Source organism: Oncorhynchus masou, chromosome 12 (assembly GCF_036934945.1).
Source record: "Oncorhynchus masou masou isolate Uvic2021 chromosome 12, UVic_Omas_1.1, whole genome shotgun sequence".
Lineage (NCBI taxonomy): Eukaryota > Metazoa > Chordata > Actinopteri > Salmoniformes > Salmonidae > Oncorhynchus > Oncorhynchus masou.
Genome location: NC_088223.1, coordinates 19,033,814 through 19,058,269, shown reverse-complemented (window position 1 = coordinate 19,058,269; position 24,456 = coordinate 19,033,814). Strand labels below are relative to the sequence as shown.

The following is a 24,456-nucleotide window of genomic DNA, read 5'->3' as shown; positions in this document are numbered from 1 at the left end:
GTTATTTTCAATGATGGCCTAGGAACAGTGGGTTAACTGCCTGTTCAGGGGCAGAACAGAATCAGAATTATAACTGATATAGAGCACCAGTCAAAAGTTTGGACACACCTACTCATTACAGGGTTTTTCTTTATTTTGACTATTTTCTACATTGTAGCTTGGCATTCTCACAACCAGCTTCAACTGGAATGCTTTTCAAAAAGTCTTGAAGGAGTTCCCACAAATGCTGAGTACTTGTTGGCTGCTTTTCCTTCCCTCTGAAGTCCAACTCATCCTAAACCATCTCAATTGGGTTGAGGTTGGGTGATTGTGGAGGCCAGGTCATCTAAGGCAGCACTCCATCACTCTCCTTCTTGGTCAAATAATCATTACACAGCTTGGAGGTGTGTTGGGTCATTGTCCTGTTGAAAAACAAAAGATGGCCCCACTAAGAGCAAACCAGATGGGATGGCGTATCGCTGCAGAATGCTGTGGTAGCCATGATGGTTAACTGTGTCTTGAATTCTAAATAAATCACAGACAGTGTTACCAGTAAAGCACCCCTACATCATCACACCTCCTCCTCCATACTTCTCAGTGGGAACCACACAGGCAGAGCTCATCCGTTCACCTACTCTGTGTCTCACACAAAGACACGTGGTTGGAACCAAAAATCTCAAATTTGGACTCATCAGACCAAAGGACAGATTTCCACTAATCTAATGTCCATTGCTTCTTGGCCCAAGCAAGTCTCTTCTTATTATTGGTGTCCTTTAGTAGTGGTTCCTTTGCAGCAATACGACCATGAAGGCCTGATTCACAGTCTCCTTTGAACAGTTGATGTTGAGATGTGTCTGTTACTTGAACTCTGTGAAGCATTTATTTGGGCTGCAATTTCTGAGGCTGGTAACTCTAATAAACATATCCTCTGCAGAAGAGGTAGCTCTGGGTCTTCCTTTCCTGTGGCAGTCCTCATGAGAGCCAGTTTCATCATAGCGCTTGATGGTTTTTGCAACTGCACTTGAAGAAACTTTAAAAGTTCTTGAAATATTACAGATTTACTGAGCTTCGTGTCATAAAGTAATGATGGACTGTTGTTTCTCTTTGCTTATTTGTGCTGTTCTTGCCAGAATATGGACTTGGTCTTTTGCCAAATAGGGCTATCTTCAGTGTACCAACCCTACCTTGTCACAACACAACAGATTGTCTCAAACGCATTACGGAAAGAAATGCCACAAATGAACTTTAAACAAGACACTGTTAATTGAAATGCATTCCAGGTAACTACCTCATGAAGCTGGTTGAGAGAATTCCAAGAGTGTGCAAAGTTGTCATCAAGGCAAAGGATGGCTACTTTGAATAATCTTTTTTGGTTACTACATGATTCCATGTGTGTTATTTCATAGTTTTAATGTCGTCACTATTATTCTACAATGTAGAAAAGAGTAAAAAATAAAGAAAAACCCTGTAATGAGTAGGTGTGTCCAAACTTTTCACTGGTACTGTATGTTGTAAAGGGATAGGCTAATATGAATTATTGAATTATGGTACTGAGACAGACAGCTTGTAGCACAGATAACTCTAAAGCAAACATTCAAACTTATCCATTGTTTGTTTTTTCAAGTGGATGGAAAAATGGAAATGGGAAAATAAGCAGCAAGTATGTTTTAGTCACCACCTGCCATTATAAAGTTCACCCTTGGTACACTACGCCTTGATACTTTGCCTGTCATGACCTATGCCAAATCCAATGATACCTGACATGACCATTGCGCATGAGCGAAACCTAGACGCACACACAACTGTCACTTGTACAGAAATGGCTGATTGACGGAGCTCTGCGACTGAACTTGGCAGGTGGCCATCATTTCTACAAATTAACCTTGATTAGCAGTACAAGGAAGCTGATTGGAAATGTGTCATCTAAATCCAAAGCCGCCAGTGGTTCGCAGACAACGGCTGATCATTTATAGACTATAGACTAGAACATTTTGCACGAAAGGTGTCTCTCAAAAGCTATGAACGAGTGCTATCCTAACTAGCTATCAGAGCATAGCATGACAACAATGAAACACAGAAACAGAATAGATAAATCATGATTACATTTCACAAAGAAAGTTAACTAATACAGCTTTCGTGGATATGAATATTTGTAATATAACTCGCAATTGATAGTAACACTACATAACGTGAAAGTAGATGAAAGGTCACTAGCATAAAGGCTAATTCAGCTCGAGCTGTCCATAAACATTACGTTTTTTTTATGTTGACAGAAACGAGTCAGGTTCTATTCGTATTGTATGAATAACGTTCCAGTTATGCCCTACGACAATATTTCCCAATAATACAAGCTTCTCAACCTTAACGGAACTGCAAAAGCCTCACATTGTTTTGCTACAGCCTTGTGGGAGAAAAAAATATCTACTGGCTGTCACGTGACGTCTATCTTGAACTTGAAGTGATACCTTTGCACGATGGTAACATTCTACATCATCAATTTGATATAGATACTTTGTATTTTGTTAATGCAGTCGTTACTGCCCATATAATTAAGGAACAACCTGCAAATTGCTTGTAATTTACTCCCTGAGAAAGAGAAAACAGTATAGCAATAATCTGCTTGATAAACATGCTCTTCATATTAATCAGGCTTCTTGTAAGCAACCCTGGTCCTGGAGTGCCACAGGTTCTGAGGTGTTTGAGTTATAGCAAAGATGATCTATTATTGACAAGATAGTCGAGTGACCGCTCTAACAATGGAAATACATGTCCTCAAAGATGGAGGGCAGGCGGGAGGAGAAGAGAACCCAACCATTATGAAACTTCAATTAGATCAAATAAGCATCATGTTCTATTCGATCGAATAAGCGTCATGTTCTATACGATCAAATAAGCATCATGTTCTATTCAATCAAATAAGCCTGATATAGCACATTAGCAATTACATTTTTTGTTAACAAAATTAAACACACATTGACCTCCACTTCGTGGTCTTATTTTTGTGGACAGATTTTGGGCAGACACTCTCGCTTCACCTCTGCTTCTCTGGTTATAGAGCCCACACTTTTAGCTTTAGACCTGAGAGACCAGTAAGTGGAATCCTGCCAATAATTCATGTTTATCATTAGTGACTCTTTAAATGACGAGTCAGGTGTGGGATACTGTACCTAGTTGGAGCAAGGCATAAACTAAACCCTACAGTAGGCTACCTGCAGCCCTTCAAGGCTACATATTGCTAGACTAGACAGTCACCGGGGGCAACAATCTCAAACTACAAACAGAGACCCTATAAATAGAAACAAACAAAGACTGAGCGGTAAATGGAATACATTTTTTGTGTGACTCAAACCCCAAAGGATGCAGGGAGGTTGAAAATAAACAGACATGGGAAAGAATAGGAAGGATATTAAAGCAAAAAGGAAATGAGGAACAATATGAATACAACGCACCAGTGGGGAATATAGAAACTTCCGTTTATTAAAAGAAGTTGAAGGTTCCGTGCATTGTAAACTTGGTAATGGCAAACAAAAGGGTTACGAGAAATTGTTGAGTGACTACAGTGTCATAATCACATTGCATATCCAATCAGAGTGATTCAGACCTATCCCACCAGAATGTTCTAACCTCACTTAATTTTAGAGTAAAGTAGAACTTCTGAGTTTACTCAATTCCAAAACCTCAGCTCAATCATACCTAGCCTATGTTATATTTGTTTGACATATCAAGATTTTGGGGGAAATTCCGTTTAATCAAAATGTTGAACTGTGGTATACTTCTTCTGCTTACTTCTTCCTCAAGTGATAGGCAATTCCACTTTCACATTAAAATGTATGTCAAACAAAAAACAATTATTGCAAAGTTAAACAAACCATACAGCTCTATGCACAAGGACTACTTTGAACAATGTCCACAGAAGATTTTACAAAAATACATTGACTTGAAGAACAGTGCAGATGCAACATTTGGTAAAATAATGACGGTCTGCGATGCTAATATGCTGACCAGACCAGACAAGTCGCGTGCGCGAGCATCGCAAAATACATTTAGAAATCCATGTTATTCAATTATTGCACCCACACTGCTCGCATGCGCCAACGAGTGTCTGTGATGCCAAGGGCTAAAATAGAACTCCTTTCTATTTCTGACGCAGATCGCACTGAAAGTCCTGCTTCTCCCATCTCCTCATTGGTTTATAGAAGCAGGTACCCACGTGCCGTCTTCTCATTGGTTATACCCACGTGGGTGATTGATAGACAAACTGTTTCGCCAGTCGTCGTGGTAATACTATGAAAGTTTAGATGCCGATCACCATATAAGTTCAAAGATGAAAAAGCCTGGAAGGAGGAGAGATGACTAGAAATGATTTGGTTGGCCGTTTTATGTATGGATTAATTGTCGTAGATGTGTGGATTAATTTGAGTAGAGGACCTTGAGCATTTCAGGTAAAATAACAACTCAATGTTTATATATCCCAGGACAAATTAGCTAGCAACAGCAAGCTAGCTAAATAGGACAAATTTGCTAGCAAGTGCAAGCTAACTAGCTAAATTGTCATACATGTTTAATGCTTTTCGACCTGTCCCCAAATTAATGTAATTGGTTCAGAGTTTGTTTTGATATTTTCACCTGCGAGTCGTAATCGCGTTTGGTGTAGGGGGCAAAATAAATGTATGCACGATAGCTCACGATGGCGCACGCACGCAGCCGGTTTGGGTTCCGTGTTCGTGCTGTTTGTGCTGTCATTCTGTTACCAAAGTGGACATTTTTAAAAGTAGTCCTTGTGCATAGAGTTATATTGTTTGTTTTAATTTTCAATCATTGGTTTTTGTTTGACATACATTTTAAAGTGAACATTCTGAGTCTCAACTTCATTCTGTTACTGTGGAATTGCTCAGATGTTACAGCTGTCAGATGTCAGGGGAAAGTAGTGTTCTTGACAGTGCTCTTGACCCCGACTGACAATTCACAGCTCTGCGGTGTGAAATTGTTCTGGTATGCAACACTACAAGTTAACAATAACCTTTGTACAGTGCATTGAGAAATTATTCAGACCCCTTGACTTTTTCCCTATTTTGTTACGTTAAAGCCTTTTTCTAAAATAGATTAAATAAAAAATGTGCCTCAACAATTTACACACAATGCACCATAATGACAAAGCAAAAAAAGGTTTTTAGAAAAAACATAACCTTATTTACATAAGTTTTCAGACCCTTAGCTTTGAGACTCGAAATTGAGCTCAGGTGCATCCTTTTTCCATTGATCATCCTTGAGATTTGATTGGAGTCCATCTGTGGTAAATTCAATTGATTGGACATGATTTGGAAAGGCACACACCTGTCTATATAAGGCCCCACAGTTGACAGTGCATGTCAGAGAAAAAAACAAGCCATGAGTTCGAAGGAATTGTCCGTAGAGCTCAGAGACAGGATTGTGTTGAAACCCAAATCTGGCGAAGGGTAGCAAAACAATTCTGCAGCTTTGAAGGTCCCCAAAAACACAGCGGCCTCCATCATTCCTTTACCCCTTTTTCTCTCCAATTTCGTGATATCCAATTGGTAGATACAGTTTTGTCCCATCGCTGCCACTCCCGTACGGACTCGGGAGAGGTCGAAGGTCGAGACACATACATCCTACGAAACACAACCCAGCCAAGCCGCACTGCTTCTTGACACAATGCCCGCTTAACCCGGAAGTCAGCCGCACCAATGTGTCAGAGGAAACACTGTGCAACTGCGACCGTGTCAGTGTGCATTGCTCCCGGCCTACCACAGGAGTCGCAAGTGTGCGATGGGATAAGAGCATCCCTGCCGGCCAAGCCCTCCACCTAACCCGGACGACGCTGGGCCGATTGTGTGCCGCCCCATGGGTCTCCCAGTCGCAGCCGGCTGCGACAGAGCCTGGACTTGAACCAGGATCTCTAGTGGCACAGCTAGCACTGCAATGCAGTGCCTTAATCCACTGCACCCCTTCAGGAGGCCCGCCTCCATCATTCTTAAATGGAAGAAGCTTGGAACCACCAAGACTCTTCCTAGAGCGGGCCGCCCAGCCAAACTGAGGAATCGGGGGAGAAGGGGCTTGGTCAGGGAGGTGTCCAAGAACCTAATGGTCACTCTGACAGAGCTCCAGAGTTCCTCTGTGGAGATGGGAGAACCTTCCACAAGGACCCCATCCAACCTGACAGAGCTTGAGAGGATCTGCAGAGAAGAATGGGAGAAAATCCCCAAATACAGGTGTGCCAAGCTTATAGCGTCATATCCAAGAAGACTCAAGGCTGTAATCACTGCCAAATGTGCTTCAACAAAGTACTGAGTAAAGGGTCTGAATACTTATTTAAATGTGATATTTCCATTTTCTTTTCAACCTGGGGTATTGTGTGTAAACTTTGTTTTGCAAAGTCTGACATCACATGTGCGCTACAAAAACACAGCTAAACAACAGCCTCTTGCTACAGTAGGTGTGTGCTTCAATTAGCAGGCCTGGACAACTCTAGGGGGCTTGATTGGTGTCACACTTTTGCCCCAGATAACACAACTGCATCCAATAATGAACTAATCATGATCTTCAGTTAAAAATGCAATTATTTAAAATAAGCTGTGTTTGCTAGGGATGGGGGAAAAGTGTGACACCAATCAGGCCCCCGAGGACTGGAACTGCCCAGGTCTGAGTGGTAAACTACACACAAAAATCTACATTTATCATATTTTTCTCAGACCTCAAAAGTGGTTTCCTGGTGTGATTTAAGCAGTATTGTGTTCTTAGAACGTCCAAACATAGTTGTTTTTCTATTAAAGAAGTGTGATTTAGAGAGTAAAAAGTGATTTTCTAGCTGAAGACGATTTGGAAGAACAAATCAAAATTGTTCCTGGGTTACATCCCAAGTAGCACCATATTCCCTATATACTGTACTATTTTTGACCAGAGCCCTATGGGACCTAGTCAAGAATAATGCACTATGTAGGGAATAGGGTGCCATTTGGGAGGGATCCGTGGTACCAAGTCTCTGTTGGAGCTCCCATTTCTCAAGAACGGGAGTTTTCCACTCCTCATCCCTTCACTCCCTAAGAAAAGTCTTCATTCAAGATGCAAATATATTACTGTCACTCTATTTGGAGGGACTAATGTTGTGAACCGCTTCCATCTCATGCTACTCAATGCCTGCACAAATATCTGTACTGTATGTCCATGTAGCTGGTATACTCCAACTGGTACAATTAGTATTAGGGTGACTTCATTGGGAAATTAGATTTTATGTTTGGCTAACATTGTTAGATGCAAACATAGGCTTGAAATTCTCAAACTATATGATTGTTGCTCTATTTGTCCGGAATGACAAGAATTTGGATTGGGTTTGGTGGAGCTAGGTTAGATGGTCAGAGACTTAACCTGTCTCTATCTGCAGTCTTGTGAAACTGCAATATTTTAAGCATTATTGTGTTCTTAGAATATCCAAACATAGTTGTTTCTATTAAAGAAGTGTAATTTAGAGAGTAAAAACCTGAAAAAACTGGGCATTTTTTTAATCGGGAAAAACTAAATGGAGGAAGCTGTCTTTGGGGAAAAACTAAATGGAGGAAGCTGTCTTTGGGGAAAAACTAAATAGAGGAAGCTGTCTTTGGGGAAAAACTAAATGGAATCAGGCAAAAAATGTAACAGTCTTTATAGGGCCCTAGTATTCCTTCTTGCACAATCTTTCGGAAATCTGGAAATAACTTTTTGGGGTGCATTTACCAATTGACAGGTTTTTTATTTGTCTTGAAATGCCTTCCAACACACACGGAAAGCCAGATCCGGTGCTGTTCTTTGATTATGAACTTAATCAAATTGAATAAGACTGAATTTTAAGATTGTATTACAAACTTCATTATGAACAGTGACTCATGACACCTGACAGTAGCTTATGCACTGAAGGAAGTTACATTAGACTAAATTTGTCATTTTCCCCCATTAACTTCATAATTATGGTGGTTTTAATTACTTTTAATTTTCTCTACCACACAGCAATGCTTGAAAGCATATTGATAGACGGGTTTGTCAAGGGTCTGTTGACTCTTTTGGACATTAAAAGTGACAGTGCATTTAAACAATGTGTTCTCTATACTAACTACCGTAATAGAATTAGGAGGAAGCACAGGTAATTGTGTAAACTCGAGCTATTTTGCGAAAGTAGTATTCATTGTTTAGAACATTTCCCCCCAAATGGACACCTATTTGTATGAGGACATATGAGGATCTAGACGAAGCAAAACGTCCATTTTCAACCTGAGTTTCAGGTGGCTTGTTGAAACCAATCACGCATTGTAAATTAAATGCTGATAGGATCAACACTTAAAGATTATAATAGTTATACTTTAAGGCTCAAATCTCTTGTTTTTGTACTGTACTTTATGCACCTTTGAGAAAGAACACCATCCATCTCATCATGTTGTTTGTCATTGCCAATGAGGTCAGCATCTTAGCATGTAGGCAAATCATCTTCCCCTAAGAAGCTGTTGAGTTACCAGAGAAATGTGGGATATTGATAGTATCTTTTTAAGTGATTTTCCAGCTGAAGACTATTTGGAAGAACAAATCAAAATTGTTCCTGGGTTACATCCCAAGTAGCACCATATTCCCTATATACTGCACAAGAACGGGAGTGTTCAGTCTTGTGAAACTGCAATATTTCATAAAGACTTGTTGTTAGTGGAGAAAAAGCCTATTCATAATTTGAATGGTCTTTTATTCACCAGAGTTTAATGGCTGTGATAGGAGAAAAGTGGGGATGGATCAACAACATTGTAGCTACTCCACAATAGTAACCTAAATGACAGAGTGAAAAGAAGTAAGCCTGTACTGTAATATTCCAAAACATGCATCTTGTTTACAACAGGGCACTAAAGTAATACTGCAAAAAAAATGTAGCTAAGCAATTCACTTTTTGTCCTGAATACAAAGTGTTATGTTTGGGGCAAATCCAATAGATCACATTACTGAGTACAACTCTCCATATTTTCAAGCATAGTGGTGGCTGCAACATGTTATGGGTATGCTTGTAATCGTTAAGGACTGGAGAGTTTTTCATTATAAAAAAGAAACGGAATGGAGCTAAGCACAGTGAAAATCCTAGAGGAAACCTGGTTCAGTCTGCTTTCCACCAGACACTGGGAGATGAATTCAGGACAGGACAGCAGGACAATAACCTAAAACATAAAAAATCTACACTGGAGTTGCTTACCAAGAAGAACGTGAATGTTCTTGCGTGGCCAAGTTACAGTTTTTACTTAAATCTAAATGAAAATATATGGCAAGACCTGAAAATTGTTACCTAGCAATGATCAACAACCAATGACAGAGCTTGAAGAATTTTGAAAATTATAATGGGGAAATGTTGCACAATTCCATGTCCATGTGTACTGTATGTCACCTTTCCCTCTTTCCTTGTCGGTGTCATAAATCATCGACCAGGAGATCAACCCCTATGTGGACCAATGGGTAGCATTGCCCACCAAGTCTTCAAACTCCTTGGAAAAGCCGGGTTTTGGGGTGTCAACAAACCAGTTGGTACAAACTACACACTTCCCTTTTTTCTCCAAATTATTTCTTCTCCTGTAATTACTCATTAAACTTTTTCTGAGTTCTGAGATATTTCTTTGCCTGATTCTGATTAATGTAAAATGTATAATGGAAAATTATGCTTCACCTATTTCACCGTCTCGTTCCTTAAAAATGTTGTCAGTTAAATGCACTTCCCTTTGAAGAGAAGAGGATGAGTCATTTCAGACTACATAGATGGTTTAATTAATTTAGTGTTTTCATGAACAATCACCTGAATCGGAGTGAGACAAGGAGCAACGGAAGTCTATTGTGCTTCTGTATGGTGAAGCATCATTCCCCGTGAAAGTGTCTAGATAGATAGAGCAGTAGCAAGCGATAATGGGTTCCTCATAGACCCCTGAGTGCCCGATGTGTCAAACTATGCACTGCTCTTCATCAGAAGTCAACAAAAGAAGCTCTCAAGGTCTAGCGTGAGAAAATTAAGTTTAGTAAGTATTTCATTGCATACCAGACTCAAGATGAAATAGGCCAAAGATTACACTTCATTTTCATAAGAAAAGTTAAAGGTGCACTATGCAGAGATCGCTCTGCTATTTCTCACATTTTCAAAAAATTGTAATAGTTTGCCTAATTTCAGTTTATGTGACAAAACAAGCAAGTATAGAGTCATTGTACCATCTAAACCGCTGTGAAATATATTTTCCATAACCCAAAATATTTTCAGCTGTTTGAAGCAGGTGCACAAAATCAAAAGTAAAAGACACCAAAGGAAAAATAGAAAGAATGCACATAGAACAGATCTACCACCTCTTTCAATGAGAGTGACATATCTACATCTCCCATTTCTATGTGAATTTGGTCAGGTCACCCACAAATGTACACATTACAGCTTTAAGGAGTGCTTAGCATGTAATTCTGGCTTTGGCCCACTCCAATGAATATGTGGAAGTGAGAAACTGCCATATTGTGGTATATATATAGTGTATATATTTTCCAACTGTGAATGTGTGTAGTCACATCCCACAACAGCTGTCAGTCGTATCTCCATTCCAGATGCTGTCCTCTACCGCCTGCAGTGTCACTGAGAAAAAAAGATGAGACTGTTGGGACAACTTTGATTCAAATTTGTATGCATACTGAACACAAATATAAACGCAATAAGCAACAATTTCAAAGATTTGAGTTTCAAAGATACTGAGTTACAGTTCACATAAGGAAATCAGTCAATTAAAATACATTCATTAGGCCCTAATCTATGGATATTAAATGACTGGGCAGGGATGCGGCTATGGGTGGGCCTTGGAGGGCATAGGCCCACCCACTTGGCAGCCAGGCCCACCCACTGGGGAGCCACGCCCAGCCAATCAGAATGAGTTTGTTTTTCCCCACAAATTGGCTTTATTACAGACAGACATTTCTCCTCAGCACCCAACCACCCAATCTCTCAGACGATCCCGCAGGTGAAGAAGCCAGATGTAGAGGTCCTGGACTGGCGTGGTTACACGTGGTCTGCGGTTGTGAGGATGGTTGGACGTACTGCCAAATTCTCTAAAACGACATTGGAGGCAGCTTATGGTAGAGAAATTAACATTAGATTCTCTGGCAACAGCTCTGGTGGACATTCCTGCAGTCAGCATGCCAATTGCACGCTCCCTCAAAACTTGAAACATCTGTGGCATTGTGTTGTGTGACAAAACTGCACATTTTAGGGGGGCCTTTTATTGTTCCCAGCACAAAAGCAACTGTTTAATGATCATGCTGATTAATCAGCTTCTTGATATGCCACACCTGTCAGGGGGGTGGATTATCTTGACAAAGGAAAAATGCTAACTAACAGGGATGTAAACAAATTTGTGCATAACATTTTAAAGAAATATGCTTTTTTTGTGCAAATGGAACTTTTCTGGGATTTTGCGTTTATAATTTTGTTCAGTGTATATGATATGTATAAGAAGTATGAGGATTTAAAGTGATGATTCATTCCAAGATGTAGTTTTACCAAGATGTTTTCAGACCTCATAAGTGGGCGAGATTGGTTCAAGTCTCACCACAAACCAATCTCGATCCAAATACAGTATATAATACACCAAAATAATAGAAACGAGAACTCATCTCGACATTAGTCGCACTAGATGTCAAAACATCTAACAAACGTTGATTTTGAAGTCAAATACTTCTTTAACAAAGAGAGTAATGCAGTGGGTGTCATAGGTCGTGGGCCCTGCGGGGAAATTGGCTCATAAATCTTAGCTAGGTCAGAGGAGAGTATTGACTACAAAGCCCTTCAGCATTAACAGCTGGATTAGAAAGAATGGGGACTAGGAAGGCTGTCCGAGACACACTATATTACCAGATGGTATATTAGATATCCCCTTTGTGGTTTAGCCTACACTGCAAGAGACACTGATGAGATGAGACACATATTGCTAATAGCCCAAAAGTGGCACTAATAGGGATAAGTGATACCACTGTTAGGCCTATTTGTGCTATTATTGTAGCTATACAGTACCAGTCAAAAGTTTGGACACAACTACTCATTCAAGGCTTTCTCTTTATTTAGACTATTTTCTACATTGTAGAATAATATTGAAGACATCAAAACTATGAAATAACACATATGGAGTCATGTAGTAACCAAAAAAGTGTTTTAACAAATCAAAATAGATTTTAGATTTTAGAATATTTAAAAGATAAGAATGCCAAAACACTGTATTCTATGTGTTTTGTCAGTTTTATCTCTGTAGTTTTCCTCAGAATACTAAATTGTAAAATATTGGTCTCCCGAAATGTGCCTCCAGACATTTGTCTGGTATGTATCGCCTGATCTACTCTAATGTAATCATTTCCAAATAGTTAGTAGTACCTTCTGTGTTACCCTGAATGCCTGTACAATAGAGATTAGGTCTGTCCCCAATATAAAGCTTCTCTATGCTAAAATTAAAGCTCTAAGATCTCAAAGTGTGCTGTTATTAGTCTGGTTAGATTGATTGGAATGGAAGAGGACTTGGAGGCTTAGCACTGACTAGGAGGCTTAGCACTGACTAGGAGGCTTAGCCCTGCACTGCTGGGATGGAGAAATACCAGGTAGACTGGGAATGGTTTTCACAGAAGAGATAGCAACTGAGGGATGTAAAATGTCAAATACAGATGACACATCCTTATCTTCAGATGACGGCAAAGACTTAGCTGAGAACGATGAGGGACGTAGAGTGCAGGAGTCATTTGGAATGCAAACATGACTGTGGTGAGAATGTGGAGTGTTACTACTCTGGGAGTCACCCAATGGAATGAGAGTTCTAGGGCTCAAAGGCAATACCAAGCTGGCAAGCTCCGACCTTAGAGTAGCTCCAACTATTTCAAAGCTTTTAATTTCTTGGAACATCTCTTGGAGCTGTAATACAGTACAAAACAAAACCTTGGCAGATAGTATCAACGTATGAAACAATCACATTTCGGCTACTAATCTATCCAGCGGGCACGGCCCACTCTAGTTTTTACAAATTATATCCAAGTTTGGAAGCACAAATCCAACCTTCACATTTCATAAGATACATTTTCTTCCATAAGGTCATAAGGAAAGGCGGGATAACAGTGAAACACTAGAACCAGAACAGGAAGTGTTGCAAAGGCAACTGGGAGCATAGCATGGATGACCTCTCCCTCCCTCCCTGTGTGTGTGTGTGTGTGTGTGTGTGTGTGTGTGTGTGTGTGTGTGTGTGTGTGTGTGTGTGTGTGTGTGTGTGTGTGTGTGTGTGTGTGTGTGTGTGTGTGTGTGTGTGTGTGCGTTCGTTCGTGATGTTATTCCACCCTCAGGCAGGGCAGTGGGATCCAAAATTCAGCCTCTGACATTGGCCCGTCTCTGACCAGACTGACGAGGCTTGGCAACCTGGCTGGGTTTTCCACTGACCAGAATTTTTCTGATAGTTCTGTTATGATGGTCCAATGTTATGTTACCCTGACTTTAGCCTCCTCAGTGCCCTCTACTCTCTCTCTCAGCCATTTAGTAATAATATAATAACATTACACATACTCTACCAGTAACTCGTTATTCTTATCCTAAATGAAGTGATTTTGAGCACACTTACTTTTTGGGAATCTAATTTACGTACTATAGCATTCTCATTGGAAGTCATGGGAACACTCTGGAGTCACTGCCAATTAAATGGTTGGATCTCTGTAACGCCACTCTAACATTATTACTGCTCATTTTGCTGAAGAGGGGCTTTATAATGCAGTTATGTAGTCCTTATGTAAACCTTCAAAGTTGTTGTTTGTTGTAAGTGGGTCATTGTTGTGCTATAGTGGAATCCCTTACTGTCACGACACACATGTAAGGGATATCTACGGCTGACATTGTTTGCTTTCCGTTGCTCCACTACCACGCCCAGCTATTTTGCTAAAACTCTGTCGAACCTTCTGCATTTCCAACTGTCAATATTATCCTCAACGGGGTTCCAGGCCTGTCACACATTTATCTCCAAACAGCTTTCCCCTGGCTGCAACATTCTGAAAGACATTTGGCAGGTGAATCTGACCATTCTGGCTGGAAAGGAGAGGATAAAACTCTCTGGTGTCAAAATGTTCTTGTAGTTATTCATCCTCGTCATCATTAGTGTCTGTTTATGTCTTTTTTTCTCGCGTCTGATGTTTTGTTGGGGGGTTTGTGATGTTATGAAATCTGACAGAGGTGTCAGACTGTTGTCATTTTCCCATTGAATTACTGTCTGGTTCCATTCGGCAGATTAGAGCTAGTTGATTCATGTAAATTGCCCAATTTGATATTGTTTTTCTCTTTTTACATTAAAGCATTTTGTTCAGATAGCTTGACAAATATATGGGCATCAGATCAGAACAGCAGAGAAATTCTCTATTGAAACATAAAATGGGTTCATTAACATAGATTAACTTTACTGAACATTTAAAAGATTGCTAGTTGGCCTTCAGCGCTCTCTGTCTTGTGTGGAAAGTGCCCCCTCATTTCAAGCTGTGTTAACAGATAATGAAGAGAAAAGAAAGGGGGCGGTGTGGAGTTCCCTCTGCGAGATAACTGACAGTTAGATGGTTTAACACTGTGTTATTAAAGGTGCAATATGCAGAAATCGCTCTGCCATTTCCTGGTTGCTAAAATTCGAATAGTTTGCCTAATTTCCGTTTATGTGACAAAACAAGCAATGTATAGTGTAGAGGATCATTGTACCATCTAAACCGCTATTAAATACATTTTCAATAACTAAAAATATTGTTTTTTCGGCAGTTTGAAGCTGGTGTACAAAACCGAAGTTAAAAGACAAAAAATGTTAACTTAAGAACGGGAAGCATAGAAAAAGCATACATAGAACAGATCTACCACTTCTTAGACTTGCCTTCAATGACAATGACAGATCTATAACTCACATAGTGATGTGAATGTGAATTTGGTCAGAATCTTTAAAGCCCTGATGTCTTACCTGTACGGGCAATTTACATAACTGTCATGATACACCAATGATCTTATACTTTTCAAGAAAAACAGAAATCCTTTTGAATGTATTCTATTTTCTGCGTAACTTTACAGCTACTTTCATTGAATACATTCACATTTAAATACATTCCAAGCCTTGCTTATTAGGTTGCCGGTCAGCCAGGTTACTAGGATATGCTAAAGTATATTTCATTGTTTGCATAGTGCAATTAAGTTACTTTAAAGTGATTTGGACATGAAGTGCGAAAAATGCAAATTTAGCATTAGATTTATGCCGCAAATGCTAAAAAGTTAGCATTTGGAGACAGTGGCTCGGTGAACTAAAAACATGGCTTGCTTTCTTACGATGTCCATAGACTACTTACAGGGTAAAGTAAACAAATTTGTATTTTGTAATGTGTGTGAACGATCCCTTTAAGAGTGAGTTTGTATGTTATGTGTCCTGGGTGAACTATTCCTATAAGAGGGTGTTTGTGTTTATGTGTGCTGTGCAGAGTATGGAGGCCTATGCCTGGACTTCAGCTACAGTATTGCCGTGTCAGAGGAGCTGGGTAACATCCGCTGTGGAGGCATCCCCATGGCCATCGGAGTCCAGACTGATATGGCCACACCTGCCCTGGCTAGGTAAGGTATATACTGCACCCATCTGGCACATAGGCATGCTATTTTCTTTATGAGCCAATGAAGAATGTTTATTTTAATCTCTATGGTAATTAGCCTCTATTTATTACACACACATAAACATTTATAAAGACAAGCTTTTTTGAAGACACTATTACAGACCACCTACTCATCTGAGTTTCAACATGCAACAATAACAATCCAAAACTAGGGCTCAATGACTTCTAGAAGTATTCTAATACAGAGGTTTAAATACATAGATCATGTTATTCATGATGAGTCAATCAGCTATTCATTGTACATAGCAAAATAAGCTTAAATGGATGGCGTGAGATTTTGGCAATTAAGCCCGCTTTCTACTAAGATAAACTAATGAATTCCATTTGTATGTCTCCACGTGCAGTTTGAAGAAGTTGAAGGTAGTTTGTGAGCTACTGCGTTAGAGCAGTGACTGGAAGTCTACCGGAACAGTTACTTGAACAGCTCTTCAACACCACTGTCTCTGTGTGTTGTGGTACTGTAGGTTTGGCTCTGATGAGCTGAAGAAGGAGTTTCTGCTGCCCTCCATAATGGAAGACAAAGTGGCCTGTCTGGGAGTGAGTGAAGTGGGAGCCGGTTCCGATGTTGCTAGTAAGTTGCCTTAATTTAGTATCCAACTAGTCATTTACTATGGCCTGACTTCCGCTTCCTCTAAAGTGAATTCTCAGTAAGAACTCAACCACTCAGGTCGAAAAAGTTGGTGGATCACAGTTGTTTGGAAAAGGTTATTCAAAAGAACTTGGCGTCATAGTGGATTTAGATCATACAGTGTCATGGATCCAAGATGGTCTGTTTATAATATTCTCTGTTTTTATGCTGTGGCTCTATGGATCAGGATAAAACTGGAACTGACCAACTGGAATTAGAATTACATCTATTAAGAGTACAGTCCAAAAGCAGTCAAGAACAAGTCTGCCTATGAACTCTCCTGGTGAGACACACTGATATATACTTTGGGGGAAATAGTTTGGAGCGGTTTTCCCCCTTAGTTCTGTTCATTTGGACTGGTGTGAACACTATCCGCACTCGGCAGCACACGAAACAATGCAGCATTTGATTAAATGTACACAGTAGCATAACTTGATATCACTGAAACATTATGCGTGTAGCAATGCGTTTATGAGCGCATCCCATGCAGATTAGGAGAGACGGTCGCTTAGATACACAACATCGGGAGTCTGTGTATTGATGGTCAGGGAGTCCAACCAATATAGGCTACTGAATATAGCCTCCCGCATGTTGATGGATGACCAAAGCGAAAGTAATATGATGTTTGGGACACGCAAGTTATGCTTCTTGATAATCATACATGGATTTAACGTGAGCATTTTCTCCAATAAACAAATGACTTGTATAAACACTTGTATTGCATTTTAGTTTGTTTGACATTTGGCAATGTGAAACCAGCCTGACCAAATGAAAAAAAAAATACAATGTAACAAATAATCAAACTCTGATTCGAACTATAGCTCAGTACTATGTGTGAAAACACCCTTTGTCTAAGCAAACTCTCCAATAGTCAATATCTTCATCTCCTGTTCTTGGGCCTAATTCAGAAACAAGGTAGTCAGGTAGTCATTCAAAAATCATGTTATAAACACTATTATTGCACACAGAATGAGTCCATGCAACTCATTATGTGACTTGTTAAGCAAATGTTTACTCCTGAAGGGGTTGAATACTTACTGACTCAAGAAATTTCAGCTTTTCATTTTTTATTAATTTGTAAAAATGTGGAAAAACATAATTCCCACTTTGACATTATCGGGTATTGTGTGTAGGCCAGTGACAAAAAAACTCCACAATTGAATCCATTTTAAATTCAAGGTATAACACAAGAAAATGTGGTAAAAGTCAAGAGGTGTGAATATTTTCTGAAGACACTGTAGATATTGATATTTTTGTAATACAGTACCTCTGATTACTCCAATTTTCAGTGCTCTTGGCACTCTGACCTAAAACCAAGGGATTACATTGTCATTTCACTCTGCTGTGTCATTCCATTAGGGAGCTAGCTCATAGTCTCTGGTGTCCCACCCAAGACCCACATGATGATGCTCCGTCTCTCTCTCCGTTGTTTCCCTCGCAGGGGTTCACATCGCACAATCGACAAGACGGGGATGTCTTCCGACACAGCCGAGGTCTTCTTCGATGACGTGCGCGTGCCCTGCAAGAATCTCATTGGTTAGGAGGTGATGGACTTCAACTATCAGATAGTTAGCTTCTTTACTGGCTAATCGTTAGTATTCAGCTAACAACGGTTTGTGGTCATCAGCTATCCTTTAGCTCGAAAATCTATTGCCAGTTTTGTACGGCGCGGCTCGGCACATTGTTCCCGGAGCAAACATCAATTATTCTGTAGCTAGTCAACTGAAGAGTTCTATCAGCCACTCCTGGGCTACAATCACCTATCCGGACCCGTTTTACTGCCAATGTGGAGCCCCACAGGGCCTTCACAACTGGACTACTGACGTTATCTGCCCGAGGGAGTTATCCAGCTGGCTCCTCCGTCGCGACGTTACCTGAACGCCCATCTGCGGTCCGCTAATTGTTAACAGTCTTATTGGCTGCTATCTGAATAGATCTATCAGACAATTCTTTTCTTTTTTTCTTGGGCCTCTATAACTATATCTATTTTTTTTGCGAATTGGATTGATCCCCTCTACCACACGGAACCCCACTAATCCTACTGACGGAAACGCACGAGGTGGCTAAAAACAGACCTCCATCCTATGCTAGCTTGCTACCGATGGCCCGGCTAGCTGTCTGAATCACCGTGACCCCAACCAACCTCACTACTCACTGGACCCTTTTGATCACTCGACTAAGCATACCTCTCCTTAATGTCAATATGCCTTGTCCATTGCTGTTCTGGTTAGTGTTTATTGGCTTATTTCACTGTAGAGCCTCTAATCCTGCTCACTATACCTTATCCAACCTATTAGTTCCACCACCCACACATGCGATGACATCTCCTGGTTTCAATGATGTTTCTAGAGACAATATCTCTCTCATCATCACTCAATACCTAGGTTTACCTCCACTGTATTCACATCCTACCATACCTTTGTCTGTACATTATACCTTGAAGCTATTTTATCGCCCCCAGAAACCTCCTTTTACTCTCTGTTCCAGACGTTCTAAACAACCAATTCTCATTGCTTTTTTAGCCGTACCCTTATCCTACTCCTCCTCTTTTCCTCTGGTGATGTAGAGGTGAATCCAGGCCCTGCAGTGCCTAGCTCCACTCCTATTCCCCAGGCGCTCTCTTTTGATGACTTCTATAACCGTAATAGCCTTGGTTTCATGCATGTTAACATTAGAAGCCTCCTCCCTAAGTTTGTTTTATTAACTGCTTTAGCACACTCTGCCAACCTGGATGTTCTAGCTGTGTCTGAATCCTGGCATAGAAAGACCACCAAAAATTCTGAAATTTTCATCCCTAACTACAACATTTTCAGACAAGATAGAACTGCCAAAGGGGGCGGTGTTGCAATCTACTGCAAAGATAGCATGCAGAGTTCTGTCCTACTATCCAGGTCTGTACCCAAACAATTTGAACTTCTACTTTTAAAATCCACCTCTCTAAAAAGTCTCTCACCATTCCCGCCTGCTATAGACCACCCTCTGCCCCCAGCTGTGCTCTGGACACCATATGTGAACTGATTGTCCCCCATCTATCTTCAGAGCTTGTGCTGCTAGGTGACCTAAACTGGAACATGCTTAACACCCCAGCCATCCTACAATCTAAGCTTGATGCCCTCAATCTCACACAAATGATCAATGAACCTACCAGGTACAACCCCAAAGCCGTAAACACGGGCACCCTCATAGATATCATCCTAACCAACTTGCCCTCTAAATACACCTCTGCTGTCTTCAACCAAGATCTCAGGGATCACTGCCTCATTGCCAGTATCCGTAATGGGTCAGCGGTCAAACGACCTCCACTCATCACTGACAAACGCTCCCTGAAACACTTCAGTGAGCAGGCCTTTCTAATCAACCTGGCCGGGGTATCCTGGAAGGATATTGATCTCATCCCGTCAGTAGAGGATGCCTGGTTATTTAAAAACAATGCCTTCCTAACTATCTTAAATAAGCATGCCCCATTCAAAAAATTTAGAACCAGGAACAAATATAGCCCTTGGTTCTCCCCAGACTTGACTGCCCTTAACCAGCACAAAAACATAATGCGTTCTGCATTAGCATCGAACAGCCCCCGTGATATGCAGCTTTTCAGGGAAGCTAGAAACCATTATACACAGGCAGTTAGAAAAGCCAAGGCTAGCTTGTTCAAGCAGAAATTTGCTTCCTGCAACACTAACTCAAAAAAGTTCTGGGACACTGTAAAGTCCATAGAGAATAAGAACACCTCCTCCCAGCTGCCTATTGCACTGAAGATAGGAAACACTGTCACCACTGATAAATCCACTATAATTGAACATTTCAATAAGCATTTTTTTTACGGCTGGCCATGCTTTCCACCTGGCTACCCCTACCCCGGTCAACAGCACTGCACCCCCCACAGCAACTCGCCAAAGCCTTCCCCATTTATCCTTCTCCCAAATCCAGTCAGCTGATGTTCTGAAAGAGCTGCAAAATCTGGACCCCTATAAATCAGCCGGGCTAGACAATATGGAACCTTTCTTTCTAAAATGATCTGCCAAAATTGTTGCCAGCCTGTTCAACCACTCTTTCGTGTCGTCTGAGATTCCCAAAGATTGGAAAGCAGCTGCGGTCATCCTCCTCTTCAAAGGGGGGGACACTCTTGACCCAAACTGCTAAAGACCTATATCTATCCTACCCTGCCTTTCTAAGGTCTTCGAAAGCCAAGTCAACAAACAGATTACCAACCATTTCGAATCTCACCATACCCTCTCTGCTGTGCAATCTGGTTTCAGAGCTGTTCATGGGTGCACCTCAGCCACGCTCAAGGTCCTAAACGATATCTTAACCGCCATCGATAAGAAACATTACTGTGCAGCCGTATTCATTGATCTGGCCAAGGCTTTCGACTCTGTCAATCACCACATCCTCATCAGCAGACTCGACAGCCTTGGTTTCTCAAATGATTGCCTCGCCTGGTTCACCAACTACTTCTCTGATAGAGTTCAGTGTGTCAAATTGGAGGGTCTGTTGTCCGGACCTCTGGCAGTCTCTATGGGGGTGCCACAGGGTTCAATTCTTGGACCGACTCTTCTCTGTATACATCAATGATGTCGCTCTTGCTGCTAGTGAGTCTCTGATTCACCTTTATGCAGACAACACCATTCTGTATACTTCTGGCGCTTCTTTGGACACTGTGTTAACAACCCTCCAGGCAAGCTTCAATGCCATACAACTCTCCTTCCGTGGCCATCAATTGCTCTTAAATACAAGTAAAACTAAATGCATGCTCTTCAACCAATCGCTGCCTGCACCTGCCCGCCTGTCCAACATCACTACTCTGGATGGCTCTGACTTACAATACGTGAACAACTACAAATACCTAGGTGTCTGGTTAGACTGTAAACTCTCCTTCCAGACCCACATCAAACATCTCCAATCCAAAGTTAAATCTAGAATTGGCTTCCTATTTCGCAACAAAGCATCCTTCACTCATGCTGCCAAACATACCCCTGTAAAACTGACCATCCTACCAATCCTCGACTTTGGCGATGTCATTTACAAAATAGCCTCCAATACCCTACTCAACAAATTGGATGCAGTCTATCACAGTGCAATCCGTTTTGTCAACAAAGCCCCAAAATACCCACCATTGCGATCTGTAAGCTCTCATTGTCTGGCCCTCGCTTCATACTTGTCGCCAAACCCACTGGCTCCATGTCATCTACAAGACCCTGCTAGGTAAAGTCCCCCCTTATCTCAGCTCGCTGGTCACCATAGCATCACCCACCTGTAGCACGCGCTCCAGCAGGTATATCTCTCAGGTCACCCCCAAAACCAATTCTTTCTTTGGCCGCCTCTCCTTCCAGTTCTCTGTTGCCAATGACTGGAACGAACTACAAAAATCTCTGAAACTGGAAACACTTATCTCCCTCACTAGATTTAAGCACCAGCTGTCAGAGCAGCTCACAGATTACTGCACCTATACTTCGCCCACCTATAATTTAGCCCAAACAACTACCTATTTCCCTACTGTATTTATTTATTTATTTATTTTGCTCCTTTGCACACCATTGTTTTTATTTCTACTTCACACTTTCTTCCACTGCAAATCTACCATTCCAGTGTTTTACTTGCTATATTATATTTACTTCGCCACCATGGCCTTTTTTTGCCTTTACCTCCCTTAACTCGCCTCATTTGCTCACATCGTATATAGACTTGTTTATACTGTATTATTGACTATGTTTGTTTTGCTCCATGTGTAACTCTGTGTTGTTGTATTAATCAAACTGCTTTGCTTTATCTTGGCCAGGTCGCAATTGTAAATGAGAACTTGTTCTCAACTTGCCTACCTGGTTAAATAAAGGTGAAATAAATAAAACATAAAAAAGATGCTGCAGTTCCAGGAAGAGAGACTTTGGGCAGTGGGCAATAGTAAACGAACCTCTCCAATTCAGTCCTGTTTCTTTCCTCCCTCCCCCACTCTGCCTCTCTCCTTCCTATCAATATTCTACTCTGTCTTTCCGTCTGTGGGGGTTTTCCGGTATTCCTTAAAGTGTTTCTAGTTCAAGGAGAGACGTTGTCAATTTGAAACTTAATCCAAATGTCATTTTTCATAATGGGTTCAAAGGGTTTCCGCATGTCAGCCAGTGTGACGAAAGAAGGAAGTTCATAGCCAGGCTAAACCAGTTCAGAAACATCAGAGTCAATACAGTTACACAACATTGTTTTTTTTCACTGCAGAGTTGACTTTCAGTTCATTCCAAGGACATTCTGGACATTCAGATTGGTAATTTTGCTCAGGAAATGAAATCTAATTCATTTAGGCATCTAATCAGAAAAGAGTTCCCATTGTCGCACTTCATGGACAAAATACATGTGGTTTCCATGGTTTTTAAGAATGTAGCCAAGGTAATAACTGTAATCGAATGACCCCAGTGTTAATTTGTCGATTTGTGTTTTTCTGTTTTCTTTTTATTACGCGAGATGTCAGGATACTGTCTGTTAGAGGATGCGCTGATGAGGGGCGGCAGGTACTGTAGCCTAGTGGTTAGAGCTTTGGGCAAGTAACCAAATTACTATTATTATTTAGACTGGGCTTGATAACAGTCTGAGTAGCTTCTTATCCATTTATTCATTGACTGTTACACTAAACATAAACCCATAGACACACACACACACACACACACACACACACACACACACACACACACACACACACACACACACACACACACACACACACACACACACACACACACACACACACACACACATATAGACAGACAGTTATATCTGTATATGCTCATTGATTTGTATCATATACCCACTTCCAAGTTAAAACTAGTTTCACACAAAGAGGGGAAAAAATTGGACATGAACTTCCTCACACAGCAACTTAATCACAGCCTCTGCGTACTTCACCCTCTGTAATACAATTGACAAACAACTATATATATATATATATATATAGACCCATTTCCCGGCCACATCATGAAAAGTAGTGCGCGCAGTTTGGAATCAGAAAGCTCTTTGTTTACCTAGGAGTGGAGACGATCACATGCAATTTCAAATGCAGCTCATGCAAGTTAACAAACATGTAATCAAACAGGTAATCATTGCAGATGTCATCAGAGCAGTTGTTCTCAAATCTGTTCTCTAGGACCTCCAGACAATTTTGTTTTAGCCCTGATTAATCTAATCAAGGGTTTGCTGATTAGTTGTCAAGTTGAATCAGGTGTGCTAGCTCTGGAATAGATCAAATCCATAGAATGGCTGGGGGTCCGCAAGGAGAGGTTTGAGAACCACTGCATCAGAGGTTGATTACCTAGCAAATACTGCTGAGCAAATCACGTTTTTTGATTTCAATATTTTTTTAAACATGAAATGAGCTATGCATTATGTGGTTGAATGCTGTAACAACACAGAATAAAACAATGACTAAAGGTCCCATGATGGTAGTGATGCCCATTACTGCTTCTCCCTTATTAACCACAGTTTATTCACAACTTTAATTGAATAAAATATTTCAGTTGTTGCGTATGTTACATTTGTTTTATTTGATGACTTTATTATTTAATTCCAAGTTATCATCTCATCTCTATAGAGCTGCTATCTGACAAAATCAGGTTAATTAGTTCTTTAAAAAATAGAAAAAGGTCATATATCACTAACAGAGCTAGGTAAAGCCAGAATAATATACTTGTTGTACATAGCTATAAAGGGGAAAGGGGATACTTAGTCAGTTGTACAACTGAATGCCTTCAACTGAAATGTGTCAGTACACCAGACAGAGGAAGATCTTCAAGATGTCTGTTCTCTTCCACCAGTCAGTCCACTTCAGACTGGCTGAGCTGGAGACAGAGATCGAGCTGCTGCACTCCCTCCACTATCGCTCCACAGGTGGGTCTATTCAAGATAACGTAATGTTTGCGTCCCAAATGGCACCTCATTCCCTATATAGTGCACTACTTTTGACCAGGACCCAAAAGGCTATGGTCAAATGTAGTGCACTACACAGGGAAATTGTGAAATGTAGTGCACTAAATAGGGAATAGGGTGCTATTTGGGACAATGACTGATTTCCATGGGGAAATTTTGTTTGCGGCTGGGCCTTTTAATGCATGCACACAGATTGTCACAAATACAATTTGATTCAATTTTTTTGTCAATATAGTTACGCAACAGTGATGTTGACTTTCGATACTACA

The 24,456-nt window shown here is 40.7% G+C and overlaps 1 pseudogene; it reads left to right on the top strand.

Annotated features, from left to right (window-relative positions):
- Positions 1–1,248: 1,248 nt before the first annotated feature.
- On the top strand, positions 1,249–23,696 carry LOC135549270 (probable acyl-CoA dehydrogenase 6; annotated as a pseudogene).
- The last annotated feature ends 760 nt before the right edge of the window (positions 23,697–24,456 follow it).